The sequence below is a fragment of the Mesoplodon densirostris genome, chromosome 13 (assembly GCF_025265405.1).
Source record: "Mesoplodon densirostris isolate mMesDen1 chromosome 13, mMesDen1 primary haplotype, whole genome shotgun sequence".
In the NCBI taxonomy this organism is placed as follows: domain Eukaryota; kingdom Metazoa; phylum Chordata; class Mammalia; order Artiodactyla; family Ziphiidae; genus Mesoplodon; species Mesoplodon densirostris.
The window spans coordinates 1,354,841-1,370,009 of record NC_082673.1 but is presented as its reverse complement, the minus strand read 5'-3'; positions in this window follow the sequence as shown (position 1 = coordinate 1,370,009).

The following is a 15,169-nucleotide window of genomic DNA, read 5'->3' as shown; positions in this document are numbered from 1 at the left end:
ACTGTCAAGACCTGTGGAGAGTCAGGGACAGCTGTTTCACCTCCTTAGAAGTTTCCGTCCCAGGGATGCTGAGAAGACCTGAGTTCTGGGGTCAGAGACACCGGCTCTAACACCCGGGATGCGGCCAGCAGCCCAGTTGCAGCCCCCGAGACCCCGGGACCACAGGGGTGGGGGAAGGATGTCTTACACGTGCTGGCTTCTGTGGCAGCTGAAGCCACTGGGTGTAGGGCCCCACCCGGCACGGCCCCCTCTCGGTCCTGGAGGGAGATCCCGCTCCACTGCTGAGGTTACTCGCATGGACAACGCAGAGAAATGGCCCAGCTGGAGGACAGCCAGGCCTGGTTCTTAGTGTCCTGGCAAGACATGTAGAAGCACAAAACCCATGGAGAAATGTCTTCCTCACCAAAGACGGGATCATTATTCCTGCTAATAATTTAAAGTTCCAATTTCATTAAAGTCATTGCATAATTTCTTCCTGTTTTTTGTAGATGCTTTTTCCTTTTTAAAACTTTCTACCACGCTGTTCGTTAACTATTTATTTCTCTTTAACACTTGACGTAAATATGTCACTACCTTTTATCAAGTAGTACCTGGTCCATTTGGTCGATTGTAAATGAGGACTAATATTTTACAAAGTTTGGAAATTTAAAGCATGAAATAAAAGTCCCAGCAGTGAAGTTCCTTGTTTGTACATGAATACTTTCCAGAGCCTCTTTTGAAATACTCAGGACTATAGAATTTTAAATAGGATACGGTATTCCAGAATGGCAGAAATCCACAGATAAGCCCTGAAACTTACAGCATCACAGAATTTAAAGCCTTAGGTTTAGGCGGAAACCAATTATAATATTTTGACAGCTGGCTTTTACGTTCTTATTTTAGCATTAGCCAAAAATCATGTACCACCGGCTTTAAATCAAGTGGTCAAGTTTCCACTATTCTATAAATGTGTCTGCCCTGAATTTACAGAACACTTGATTGCTTCCCGAGTGTTTTCACACCCCTTCTCTCCGCTGTACCTCCTCTAACCGTGAGGTTGGGGAAGATGTGGATTCCCCCCTTTTGTCCTTGAGGGCACTAAGAAGCAGAGAGGTCAAGTGGTGGACGGAGGTCATGTGTCCCCACCTGGGAGCCAGGCTGTGTTTGTGCCCGGCCACTGCCAGCACCCAGCACCCCTCCAGCCACTCTGCCCCAGCACTCCATCCTCGAAGGCGCTCACGGCCAGAAACAGAAAGCCTTACTCAGACTTACTTAAGCTGCAAGGAATTTACAGGCTCTCTGACCGAACAGCCCAGGGAGGGTCAGCTCAGTGTGTCTGGAGAAAGGAACCCTCTGTCCCGATTCCTCCCCAGGCTCACCCATCTCGTTACAGTGAAGCGCCCAGGGCCACCACACACCAATTGGCCCTCCCCGGCCAGCAACGGACACTCCTGAGCCCCCCTCCCCAGACCAACCACACCCAGCTCTCTAGCTGGGGCCAGCGCGGCGTCCACTCACGGAGCTCTGGAGAGTGCGAACCACTCAGCACTCACCCCTCAGGGCACTTTGTACCGAGGCCTTCAACCACCTCCAGGCAGGGAGTAATTCCCCACAACCTTACCTTCGTAAGTAAGTGCTGCGACTGCGCTCCTTTCCCAGACAAGGAAACCGGAGCTCGGATCAAAGCACTTGTCTAAGGCCACCTAGCTCAGAGGCCGGAGACCCTGGACTTAAGCAGACGGGCTGACCCAGTACCCCTACACTCATCCCTGGCCCGGGGCCATATCCCACGTCCCCTCCCAAAAGGCGCGATGCCCCTGAGGGCGGGAGTGTCCACAGAAAATGAACCCAATCTGCTCAACCCAACACTCCCCAAACTCACATTGCCACGGGCTCTGCTTTCTGACGCCTTTGGGGTTCACCTCTCCACGCACTTTTCCGGCTTCGGTGATATACTTTGTCAAGTGATGCTACAGGGAAATTCATGGTGAGTAAGTTCCTTTCCTCAGGGAAACTTCATTTTCATCTCTAGCTTCCCTTTGGCTACAAGTTCCCCTGAGCCCCAGGGTTTCCTGGTCCATCTACACTGACCCAGCTCCCAACACGCTGCGGTCGGCAGAGCTCTGTGTGCGTTCATCTGTTGTAGCGCTTCTCCAGGTGAGAGTGCTGGGCATTGAAGACATGGTGTTACTAAGACAAAAATAGCAACGCTAACAGTTCAGGTCCCGATTTTCTTAAGAACTGCACAGGAGTTCTTACTGAGCGCTCGGTAGATAGAGAACCTTGTGCCCACAGACAGTACTGGGGGAAAGGAAAAGGTCCCGCGGCACCGGGCAGCTTGAGCCCTCGGCGGGCAAAGTGTGCAGCATGCCCCGGCTCCGGGGCTGGCTCCCACCTGGGGCTCACGCTCCCCCGGGCCAAGCCCTCCCCACACCTCCTGCCCCAATTGATGCCCAGGATCTGGCCTGGCGAGTCTGATCCACTTCGTCGTGTCTGCCACCGTGTCTTGTCCACAGGCTCAGCCGCCAGCCCATCCCGCCCTCCCGGGTCACCTGCGGCCCGGGAACAACTGGAGGGAGGTTGTTTCATCTGAGTCAAAAGAAGTTTGAGAAAGTCACTCCCTCCAGAGCCGTCTCAGGTTGAGGGCAGGTCAGGCACGCGGGGCGGGGGCAGGGGGTGTCATGGAGCACAGGGCCCCCTGCGCCTCGTCTGCATCCTCTCGCCCTGCCCGGGCCGCCTGGCACCCGCGGGAGCCCCGCTGGAAACCTCAGGTGCTTCCAGCCGCCAAGTGTGGAGAGGTCTCAGCACGACTGCCTGTCGGCACCTGGTGGCCACCGGCCGGGATGTCCTCAGTCCTCCCAGGACACAAACGGCCACACCGATGACCCCGCCTGTCCGCCAGTCACCGTTCTGCGAAGGTCACGGCTCATCCTCTCCCAGACGGGTGGGGTGACACCGCTCGGCCCCACCACGCCCCTCCCCCTCCCGACCACCACGCCCGCACCCTCATCCTGGGGCTCCAGGCCCCCCAGGGCCAGCGCAGAGCCGGGGCTGAGGGAGGACGCTTCCTTCCCCCTTCTGTGCGTTTCAGGTGGGCTGTGCTGGCCGCGTGGGCACCCTAAAGACAGAGCCATCCTTTTGCTTGTTTTCTCCAAGACGCCAGAGACTTCCTATCCTCGTGTTTCTGAGTCTCAGGACCTTTGCGAAACCAGGTGGCCTCACCAGAAGCCTCACTGGCCCTGACCAGACACACAGGGTGGCAGGTGGCCGCCTCCCCGGGGAGACGGCCACCCTTTCACCCCCCTTTCCTCAGCGGGTCCGCTCTGCTCTCAGGGTCCGGGCTTGGCTTGGCTACCAGTGACAGTTTACTTCTCAAGCCCCATCTGCGCCCACGGGCGTCACCGGGCCTGCCACCAACACGCAGAACTGTCTCGGAGCACATCCGTTGGGTGACACAGGTTTGGGATCCTTGGGATTTGAATCGGTCGCGGTTTTGGCTCTCAGGACCCAGCCGTGCTCACTGCACCTGGTGCTCCTCCTGGACATGCTCCTGGAGGGACATGGCTGTGTCCCCATGTCCCAGCGAGCCATGCGCAGCTCACCCTCCGTGCCACCTAGTTTCCTAAGACCCTTTCCAACGGGCAGGTGTTGACGCCGGCAGGACTTGTGCGTTGCCACCTGGATTCTCTCTGTGACGGTGACGAGCCCAAGCTGAGCCGCCCTCGGCCTCGATACGTAGCTTAAAGCTGGAGGGAACAGCTGAGGGACGGGGTTCTGGAACAAGAACGCCCGAGTGGGAGTCCCGGCTCTGCCATTTTTCAGAGGTGGGATCTGGAACAAACTTCAACTCACTTCACCCTGTAAGCCTTCGTTTCCTTGCGTGTAAAACGAGGATAAGAGTGGTGCTCCTCATAGGATGGTCGGATTGAGAGACCTTACCCGTGTGCAGTAGATGCAAAAACGTGACAATCGGCCGCCCCTCCCGGGACATCGGCCTTCGCACTGTGTCTCTGCAGCCCCCTCTCCAGGAGGTGGCGGCTCCCTCCTGCATCTGGGCTGCCCTGTGACTTTCCAGCCAATAGAAAGTGGTGGGAGGAGCACCTTCGTCTCCCCCCAGAAGCCCCGTCGCTCGCTGCCCTGGGAACACGCCGCGGCCGGCCTCGCTGCCTCATGGCCCTGGCCATCAGCTGATCAACCACAGACATCCGCGTGGACCCCTCCTGGACCAGCGGACCTCGGACACACGAGCAAGCCACCCCGAGACCAGCCGTGCCGGGCCCCAACCCAGAGGCTCGTGACCGGTGAGGAATGGTCCTCGGTTTAAGCCAATACGTTCGGAGGCTGTTTGCAAACACATGTAAAGCTTTCAACTGACAGATTTTTCAGTGTTCAATAATATTAGCAGTTATTTTTTCCTTCATAGCAATTTAAAAATATAGATTCTCGTCTAACATACAAATCTGAAATCTATAAAAGCACAATGGCCTGTCTTCACATGCCTTATACTTACAAAGAAGACATTATTTGATTTAAGTAGCCAACTTCAACAAATGCTTTCTATTCAACTGTGGCAGACATCCTGAGCCACCCCACTTCATACGGAAGGTGCAGGACATGGAAACGGAGGAGACAGCTGGTGAGCACAGCAGATTCTCTCATCACCGAGGAACATGGGACTGGACTGGACAGTACCAGCAGAACTTAGAGATCTGGGATGGGGTGCGGGACCACTTTCTTGATACCTCGTTCCTTTGGGCTTAAATGCTCACACATATGGTCTCCATGAGATCAGATACAGGAAAGGGGTAAAGAAGCCACTGTCAGGAGGGGTTGGGGGGAGGATTCAGAAAGACAAGGAAACCTCACTCCAGAGACAGGAGCACCAGCCCTGAGCGCGCCCTGGTCAGGCCCTTGTTTTCAGATCCCTTCCCATGTACGGGTCCCGCGCACCTCCACCCCCGGGACAAGGTCACGTCCCTGCAGCCTAGAGTCGGAGGAGGCCCCATGTGCACCAGCGTGGACCGTGTTTCCTGGTCCCACCACCTCCCTTCTGAGCTGCGTGAGCTGGGATGCAGCGTCGAGTGCGGTAGGTCCAGTTTCTCTGAGAACACATATCTCTAGGACCGTTTTTCAGTCTGATGTTGATGTACAACTGTAGAAACAAGTTAATGTTCCCGTCTTGGTTGATCACAAAAGCAAATTCAGAGATGTCCCACCAGAGCCCCGCACAGCACGAACCCTGAGAAGCAGTAAGAAAGGAATCCAGCGCAGACAGTGTACACGTGCACATAAACACACACTGCGGAAGTGGCAGAAAATGCAGACTGCCCACCGAGGATCATCCTCTTTTCTTTTTTATCAGCATAATCCCATATCACTGGGGGTAGCAACATGCCAAGTTACAAACACTCCCTGCCCTCAGCCTCCTTCACAGCAGGTGCAGCCGTGAGACACGTTCACAACCCTCTGTGCGGTTAATCAGACCGCATGGCCTCCTTGTCCACAGTGGAACCCAATTCCAACTGACCCACAAAGAGGGCCACTTATGTCCACACACACAACTCAACTTAAACCATAAGGCACGTTATACAAGAAGATGCTGAAATAGGACTTAACACAGTGTCTAATGTGCCACCGTAAGCAGTGACACACATCCAGCCTAGAAGGGACCACTAGTTATACATACACTGGATTGTTCATGGTTTAATGTCCTTCTAAGACCAAGCCATAACATCCCATAATGCAAGGTCATTTCCAAAGCTCAGATCTTATCTGCAAAGTAAACCTAGAATCTTGAACTTGAATAAACGTCTTTACTCATCTGAAGGCCAACCCAATTTCAAGAGCCAAATATAAACAGACTCTAACCTTCCTATTGATTTAGGGACATAGAGGAAAGGTACCAGCACAGCCAATTCACTTCATAAACACCACTGAGCACCTACTCTGGGCCAGACCCTGGCCAGGCCCTGGAACATCAGGGGAGCCTGTGGCTCCAGAAAGCCTTATTCCATGTCACGAGTGAGCAGAGCCAGCTTGGACTGGGGCCTTCGGGACATTTATGTGCCAAGTATACGTTTTTTGATTGGTGAAGCATCAGAGTGAAGGAGGTGGTGGTTTGAAGCAGAGTGTTTGTTGCGGGTCGGATGGATTGGTGACTTTTAAAATAATCTATGTTTCTACTGTTACTTGAACCAGCTCTTAGTCTTGCTTTTACGAATTCTGAACTCCTAAATCTGTCTAGCGTTTGGATCCAAAAATAGTTTCCATTTCTATGCCCCGTTAGAAACAACTCACAAATGGAAAAGTCGGGTCCAAGAGCTTGTTACGAGAGTCGTCAGGAGGTGCCCTTGTCTTCACACCACTTCCCTGTCTCACGAGAAATCTGGCAACACTTCATCATCTGAGGGCACTTACTAATCGCTTTCCTCTGTATACTTTATAACTGCATCTGTCACTATAGTGATTCCCTGAACACTGGGCCGGTCTGCCAACCAGGACCACGCTCTCCTTTGAGCAGGCTCAAGTTCACTGCTCATTACGAGGTGCCACAGGAAATCCACTAATGCTTCTCTTCCAGCAACAGCCACTTAAGCCCATCTCTGTTTGATGATGTGAACTAGGAAATCTCTGTGCTCAAAACTCAGACCCTGCCCTTCCTGGAGCCTTGACGGCCTGGGCTCCCTGCCCCAGAAAGTCACCACCCTTTGCTGCAGATTCTGTATTCACTTTTGTCCACCTTGGCCATCCTGATGAAATTCAATGCAAGGGTCCCAGAATAACCCAACATAAATTAAGTCTGTGGAAATTCAGTGCCTACAGCCAGAGAACGTCAGCACCCTCAGCACCACAAGCAACCAGAAAGGAATCCAAAGTCCTCTCTGGAGGTGGAGTGTTAGACTGTGGTGATGAATTTGCATACAAAGTCCCAGACTTTCTGCTTTCCACTTGCTGTTTATATTATTTGGCAAAGACATTTCAACGTTAATGACAGGACGTCTGCTCCTGGGAAGATGGAGTAGGTGGGCTTTCCTCTCCTGCTCCCACTAAGTATGAGGGAAACACTGGGCGTTAAATATAAGACACTGAGAAGTGAGAGGAGAGGCCAGACTGGCCGGCGACCTCGGGGCCTGAGGGATGACCACGCCGAGTCCCTGGCTTTGCTCTCTGCCTCATATGTCACAGAGTTGGAGCTAAAGAAGCTGGTGACCTGGAAATGCCAACGGACGCAGACAAAGAAGCCTCCGCAGAAGCTGCTCTTTCTGGGCAAAGGGCCAGGCAAAGGGCAGCCCAGCAAGAAAGAGAACTTTTAGAAAATCACCACTGTGTTCCAGCCAAGCACCACAGGAAAATCTATGGTCCCTCCACAATACCATGCCAGCAAAAGCCTAGGCAGGACCTACACTCCCCCTCCTAGGCTGTCAGGAGCCTAGGCTCCCCACTCCTGGCTGCCAGGAGATACCCCAGGACCCCAGCCCCCAGGTTGGTGTCAGTGGAGGCCACATGGGGAGCCTGGACCTCCACCCCGACCTGCAGTCCCAGGGACCTTCCCTCTGCCAGGTGGCTTAGTGCCAGAAGAGGTCCAGGGGACAGTAGGACTTTCACCACAGCCCAGCAGTAATGGAGTCACCCCTGCTGTGGTGTCAAGGCAGGGCATGGGGAGGGAAGTCCCACCCCTCACAGCCGGAGACACACCCATGGAGGCCCAGGGGAGCTGGGCCTCTCCCAGAGCAATAAGGGGATGTCCCTCAGTGTCAAAGGAGAGTGAGTGGGGATGCAGGACATCACCCCACCTGACAATAATGAGGAAGCACCCTCCTGCCCACACTGGACCAGTGTCAGAGGAAACAGACAACAACCAAAGGGCTCGAACATAATAACCAGTGTTCAGGCTCCAATCTAAATTCTCTCATCACACCAAGAACCAGAAGGATCTCAAATTGAATGAAGAAAGTCAATCTATAGATGCCAACCCTGAGATGACACACGTTAGAATTCTCTGGCAAAGACTTTAAAGCAGCCAACATAAAAATACTTCAATGAGCAAATACAAACATGCTCGAAACAATTAAAAATAGAGTCTCAGCAAAGAGATAGAAAGTCACAGCAAGAAATAGAAGAAAGAAGAACCAAATGGAAATTTTCGACCTGAAAAATGTCACTGAAATTAAAAAACTCAATGAACGTGCTCAACAGCAAACTGGAAGGAACGGAGGAAAGAATCAGTGAACTAGAGGCCAGATCAGTAGAATTTACCCCATCTGAACAACAGAGAAAATGGACTGGAAAAAAGGTAAGAGCCTCAGACTATAGCAAAACGTCTCACATGTGTGCCACTGGGGTCTCAGAAGCAGAGGAGAAAGTGGGTGGGCCTGAAAAACACCCAAAGAAAGTGGCTGAAAATGTCTTAAATGTTGCAGAAGACATAGCCTACAGATACAAGAAGCTAAGCAAATCCCAAACAAAATAAACCCAAGACATCTCATCATTAAACTTCTGAAAACTAAGGCAAAGAAAATCCTTGAAAGAATCCAGAAAAAAACACACCTCACCAATAGTGGGAAGGAATCCAAATGATCACAGATTTCTCATCAGAAACCAGAGGAGCCAGAGTAAATGGCACAAAATGATTCAAGAACTGAAATTAAAAAAACTGTCAAATGGAATTCTATATCCAGTGAAACGTTCTTGAGGAATGGAAGGGAAACCAAAAACCCTCAGATGAAAGAAAACTAAGACAAGTTGTCATCAGCAGCCCTGCCCTGAAAGAATGGCTAAATGAATTTCTCTGAACAGAAAGGAAATGATAAAAGAAGGAATCTTGGGACATCAGGAAGGAAGAAAGAACACATTAAGCACAAATATGGGAAAACACAACAACCTTTTCTTCTCTTGAGTATATTATATTATTATATTATATTATATTATTATATTATATTATATTATATCATGCAATTGAAGCAAAAATTATAACAGTCTGATGTGGTTCTAAATGTATGCAGAGGAAATGTTTAAGATAATTGTGTTATAAAAATGGGAAGATGAAAGGATTGGAAGCAGATTTCCACAAGTCACTCCACTGGCAAAACGACAGCACCAGTAAATTGTGAGAAGTTATAAAATGTAATACACAGTGAAAAACAGTTAAAATGCTATAGAAAGAGATACACTCAAAAACACTACAGATAATCAAAATAGAATTCTAAAAAATGTTCAGGTAGCCCACAGGAAGGAAGCAAAAACAAAACAGAGAAACAAAAAACAGAGAGAACAAACAGAAACCAACCAAAAATAATGAAAGCATGGTCAATTTTTTCCCTGTATTCCAATTAGACTTTGGGCACCAATGAAAGCATGGTCAATTTAAACAGTGTTAAATTGGACTGCATCAAAATTTAAAACTTTTTCTCTGTGAAAGACACTGATAAGAGAATGAAAAATCAAGTTATAGACTGGGAGAAAATATTTGCAAACTACATATCTGACAAAGGGTATATAAAGAATAGAGAAAGAATGTTAAAGCCCCAAAATTTAGCAGTAAAAATAAGAAAGAAAAATTTTAAATCCATCAGAACATGCACAAAAGACACAGACATTTCACTGAAGAAGATACAGAGGCGGCAAATAAGCACATGAAAACTATGCTCTACATCATTAGTAAGCAGGGAAATGCAAGGTATAATGAGAGGAACTTCCCTGGTGGTCCAGTGGGTAAGACTCCATGCTCCCAATGCAGGGGGCCCGGGTTCAATCCCTGGTTGGGGAACACAGGCATGCCGCAATTAAGAGTCCACATGCTGCAACTAAAGATCCCACATGCCACAATGAAGATCCCACGTACTGCAACTAAGACCCGCCACAGCCAAATAAATAAATATATTTTTTAAAAAAAACAACTATAATGAGACAGCTTTACACACCTATCAGAATGGCTAAAAAAATTTTTTTTAAATAGCGATAACGCTAAATGCTGGGAAGAGTATCAAGAAACTGGACCACTGACACGTTGCTGGTGAGACATAAAACAATAGTCACTCTGGAAAGGAGTTTGACAATAAAAACTGTTAGCCAAGATCTGAGAAATGGAGACCTGATTGAAATAAAGAGGTGTTTCTCTGAGATTTATTAGGACTGCAGCCTGGAAGACACAGGTTCAAGACTGGGAGACTGGGATTGACATACAGGCACTACTATATATAAATAGAGAACTAATAAGGACCTACTGTACAGCACAGGGAACTCTACTCAATACTGACCTATATGGGAATAGAATCTAAAAAAGAGTGGATATATGTGTATGCATAACTGATTCACTTTGCTGTACACCTGAAACTAACACAACATTGTAAATCAACTATACTCCAATAAAAATTAATTTTAAAAAAAGAAGCACTTGAATTGTGTTCCCCTGACTTCAAAATGGGGGAGGCTTATAAAGGAAAAACTGCAAGGATACAGTTGGTTCCATGAGTTGTTTATCAAGAGTTATAACTGGGGCCTTCCCTTGGTGGCACAGTGGTTGAGAGTCCACCTGCCGATGCAGGGGACAGGGGTTCGTGCCCCGGTCCGAGAGGATTCCACGTGCCACGGAATGGCTGGGCCCGTGAGCCATGGCCGCTGAGCCTGTGCATCTGGAGCCTGTGCTCCGCAACGGGAGAGGCCACAACAGTGAGAGGCCCGCGTACCGCATAAAAAAAAAAAAGCGCTATAACTGGAGCTGATAAGAAGTAAGGCTTGTCAAGCAAGTGTCGGGTGGGGTCTGAAATGGCTGCATAGTCACAAGTCACCTTGAGACCATAAGGTTGCAGCTGGCAGGTGCTGTTCTGAATACAGCTGGTGGTGTCCTTGGACCTGGTGCAGTTCAGAGAAAGTTCAGCTTCTCAGTGGGGCAGAGACCTGTCTGAGAGCAGATCCCCAACGGCCACCCGACTCAATGTGTGTACGTCTGAACTGATTGCTCCATTGTAATTTCATTTGTCATCAAAACTAAACATGCAACCACCATATGACTTAGTTGCTCTCCTGGGCATTCATTCTAGAGAAATGTACAAGCATACAGAAATGTACACCTTTATCTATAATAGCCAACATGGAAGTAACCCAGGTGTCATTCATTGGGTGAACAGTCCAGGGAAATGTGGTCCTTTCACATCATGGAATAATCCTCAGCCATAAAAGGGAATGAGCTACTCGGGCACACAGCAACCTGTATGAACCCCTAGAAATAATTCAGAGTGGAGACATGTTACACACCATATGATTCCATTTATATAACATTCTTGATGACAAAATTATGCAAACAGAGAAAAGATGGGTGGTTACCGCCTTTCAGGTGAGTGCATAGGGGAAGGTTGTAGATGCGGCTATAAATGGAGAGACAAGGGGTTTTTGTGGCAATGGAGACGTTCTGTATTTTGCATCAATGTCAATATCTTGGGTGCGACATTGCTCTATAGTTTTGCAAGATGTCACCATTGGGGGAAACTGGGTAAAGGGTGCATGTGAACCTACAATTATCTCAAAATAAGAAGTTCAATTTTTAAAAAGTTAATGACAATTCATCGGTGCCCAAAGTCTAATGGGAATACAGGAAAAAAAAGAATTTTGCCATTTTTACTGCTTTCCTCCGACTGGAAATTATTCATCCTTCATAAACATTCCATAAAGCTACTGAACCAACTGTGTGCTTGGGATAAATACCATAGTCTTTCTTCTCAGCAGTGGAGCAGAGATCACACACAGTCCACTGAAAAAGGCAGTATGGGCAGGAGCCAAACCCAGCCTGCATGACCTTGGAAAAGTCACTTAGCCTCTCTGGTCTTTATTTCTCCACCTACAAAATGGACCCGAATGTGCCACTGCACCAAACACCAAATTCTATAGAATTAACTTATAGAAAGGTTATAGGCTAACCTTTAACCTATAAGGAGTCCTGTTCCCACCACCATCTTTAAGAGGCCTGAGCCAAAGGAATTAATCCTGTTTCCTTTCCAGTCTCGTTTTGCAAAGGTTCCACGTATCTAGGTGCTGGTCTCTGCCCCCAGACCGAGCCCCACGCCCTCTGCGGCTGGAAGGACTTCAGACAGATGCCGGGCTGATCCTGCCTTCCCGACCGTGCTGATCCACAGTGACAAATGTGATTGAGTGACGTGGTGAGAAACAAACTCAGAGACCGCAGCCACAGGTACAGGGTATTTCCTGTGTGATAAGGTCTGTTTTAAGAGCTTGGCAGAGTTTAATTTTTAAAAGCAGCCCAATTTCAAATCTGGACACAACAACCCAAGCGGCAGCAAGAAGCCCTGTCCGCACACAGGATGCAAACACAGCGACACCAGGACGCGAGGCCATCCCCAGCCAGCCCTGACCTGCAGCGGCCGGAGGTCTCCAGCTCAGGCCACTCCCAGACACAGAAGCCCAGGAAGGACCTCAGCGGTCCTTGCACTAGGTGGTCTGCCGCCACCAGGGGTCACCAGCCCAGGGTCCCCATGGCATCCCCAGCTCATGCCAAGGGCTCCTTCTCTGAATCCAAGTATTCCACTTCGCTGCTTCCTGGGACCCATGGTACAAAGGCTCGCTCTCAACCTTCAAGCGGATTACGTCGCCCCTCACGATGGAAGGGTTAACCCTGCTGCTCCTCTGCTGATTGAAATGACTCGATGGCAGGGTTTTGCCAACACTCTTTGAAAGATATTCCCTGGTGGCCAAAGTAAAGCTCGAGGGATTGGTCCGACCCTTGTCTACCATCTCCAACCGCAGCCCCTCGGACTGTAACACCTGATTCTCAGAATCACATCAGTGAGAAGTTCCAAATTAGCCATGCGGCCCACTGGGGGCAAGACCACATCTTATACCCGTGGACCCGCCTGGCCCAGAGGAAGGAAGGCAAAGGGACTCCCCGGCGCAGGCAGGGCTCTGCGTCCCCATTGAGCCCAGGACGGAGGCTGCCCCAGGGCAGCAGTGCAGGACGTGCAAATAAACAACTAAATAGGTGAGGGCAGGGCACTTGACAGAGCTGGTTCGCTTACAGCTGCGCGGCGCTCATCCTGGGCATTTACGGTCTGGAAGCTGCAAACGTTTGCATCAGGCTTGCTTTCTGTAGGAGCCAACTATGACATTTAACTGATCGATTCCATTAATATCGTAACATTTTGTCAATCTGGAATGCATTTTGATCAAAAGCCCCCTTGAAATGGTCTCCTTTGTTGTTTTTCCTTGTTGGGTCATTTCAGCAACATCTGCTGTGTTTAGACAGTAAGAATAAGAGCCGCAGAATGCTGTTTGTGCTCAGCTGCTCGTGGGGGGACACCCACCCCCAGCCCGGCAGTGTTTATGTAAATCAGTGTGGCTGACACAGCCTTCATAAACAGACGAGGGAAGCATAACAAACACACGGTCCGCGCAGGAAATGTTTGCTTGAGAGCTGGCTTTGCTCTCAGCAGACGGATGAGGAGCTGCTGACAGGGCAGATCTGGCCTCCCTGCACCCCAGGCTGTCGCCCGTGGCCGCACAGGACGGGACGGGCCTGGCCCGCCAAGGGGGCCACTGGGGTTCTCCGAGTGGGACGTGGCCATGCGTGCTGGGCCATGGGGCACCCTCTCCGGCCCCGGGACCCCACCAGCTGCCCCCCGTCATGAGGCACCCAGGCTGGAGAGGTTTCCAGGAAGGCCCTTCTGACCCCAGGCCCTCGTGCTCATTCGGGAAACAGGGTGCAGGGGAACCATCACACATACATGCAGACACACACAGACTGGGCTCTTCATACGAGCAGCCTGGGGGTCCAGTAGGAGGAACCTGGTTCACTGGCTAATGCAGCCGTGAGAGAGTGGGAGCCGTGAGAGAACACACCGCGCTGTGCACTGTTGAGATGTGTCACACACACACACTGCACTTCCTGTGTGAGCTGTGCTCTCCTGTCCTGGACGATATAATAACTGCACTTTGCTACACTGTCCTGGACCGTACGGGACTCTCCGCTCTGCTACACTGTCTACTGTAATGCTGCACAGCTGCAGAGCACAGCAAAGTGCGGTGCAGGACACTGCGGTCCAGTGCCACACGGCGTAGTGCAGTGTATACAGTGCGGCACAATCCAGCACGACGCAGCGTACGCCGCCCAGATGGTCCCGGACGACACAGCACGGTGGAAGCTGGTGCATCACGGCACACTGCAGTGCAGTGCGGGCAGCGTCCTGCGGGGCAGTACAGCCCCGTGCAGTGCAGCACAGGATATGCGGCCCTCGCACACAGTGCGGCGCCGAGCCACGGGCCACTGTTCTACGCCGTCCTGTCCTCGTGCACGGGGCTGTGCTCGGCTGTCCTGCACGACCCTCCTGCCTGCGTTGTATGACGGCTCTGTGCTCTGCTCACCGCAGGTTCTCCCGTTCCCCACTGTGCGTCCTACTCACAGCCCCTCCTGAAGGAAGGGGACAGCCTGGCTCACGTGGGACACAACTTGATGAGACCTCGAAAGTCGACCTACTGAGCAGGTTCTGCGGGAGAGACGTGCCCAGACGCCCCTGGACACGGGTGGGGCTGCGAAGTTGAGGCGTCTGGTGCTCGGCGGGGGCCCAGTTCACCCACAGGACCAGGAGGCAGATGCTCGGGCTGCGGGAGAGACCCCCAGTCCTCAGGCCCCTCCAGCACTGCTGAGACACAGGTTCAGACCGTCTGGTGCTCAGTCTAACTGTGTCACCTGGACCCCAGAAGATTCCCTGGCCCAGTGACAGCACAGGAAGAATGCTTAACAAGTTACTGCTTTCCTGCAGATCACACTGACTGAGCAAAAATCTTCCAGAACAGGGCACCTCATCAGGCACACAGACTTGTAGTTAGAAATGAACTCAGAAGATACTCCAAGCCCCTCAGTTCACAAAAGAGGGAACAGACCCGAAGCAGTTGATTCACGCCCGTCACAGGCCTCGGAACGTCAGGGTGAGGACGAGCCCACTGCCCTGGCTACTCCGTCCACACCACAGGCCGCTGTCTGGGACCAGAACAGACGAGTCACCCGGCGTCCCAGACCAGCTTGGAGCTGTGGGACCACCGCCCCGCAGGCCAGACCCAGAGGGGCAGGCGGAGGGCCGTGCCCAGAGGGTCCACCAGCACAGAACTCCCTCCCACTCGGGGGCCGAATTCACGTCTCCTCAGTAAGAAGATCAAACCTGATCACTTCGCAGTCAAGATTAGCCAC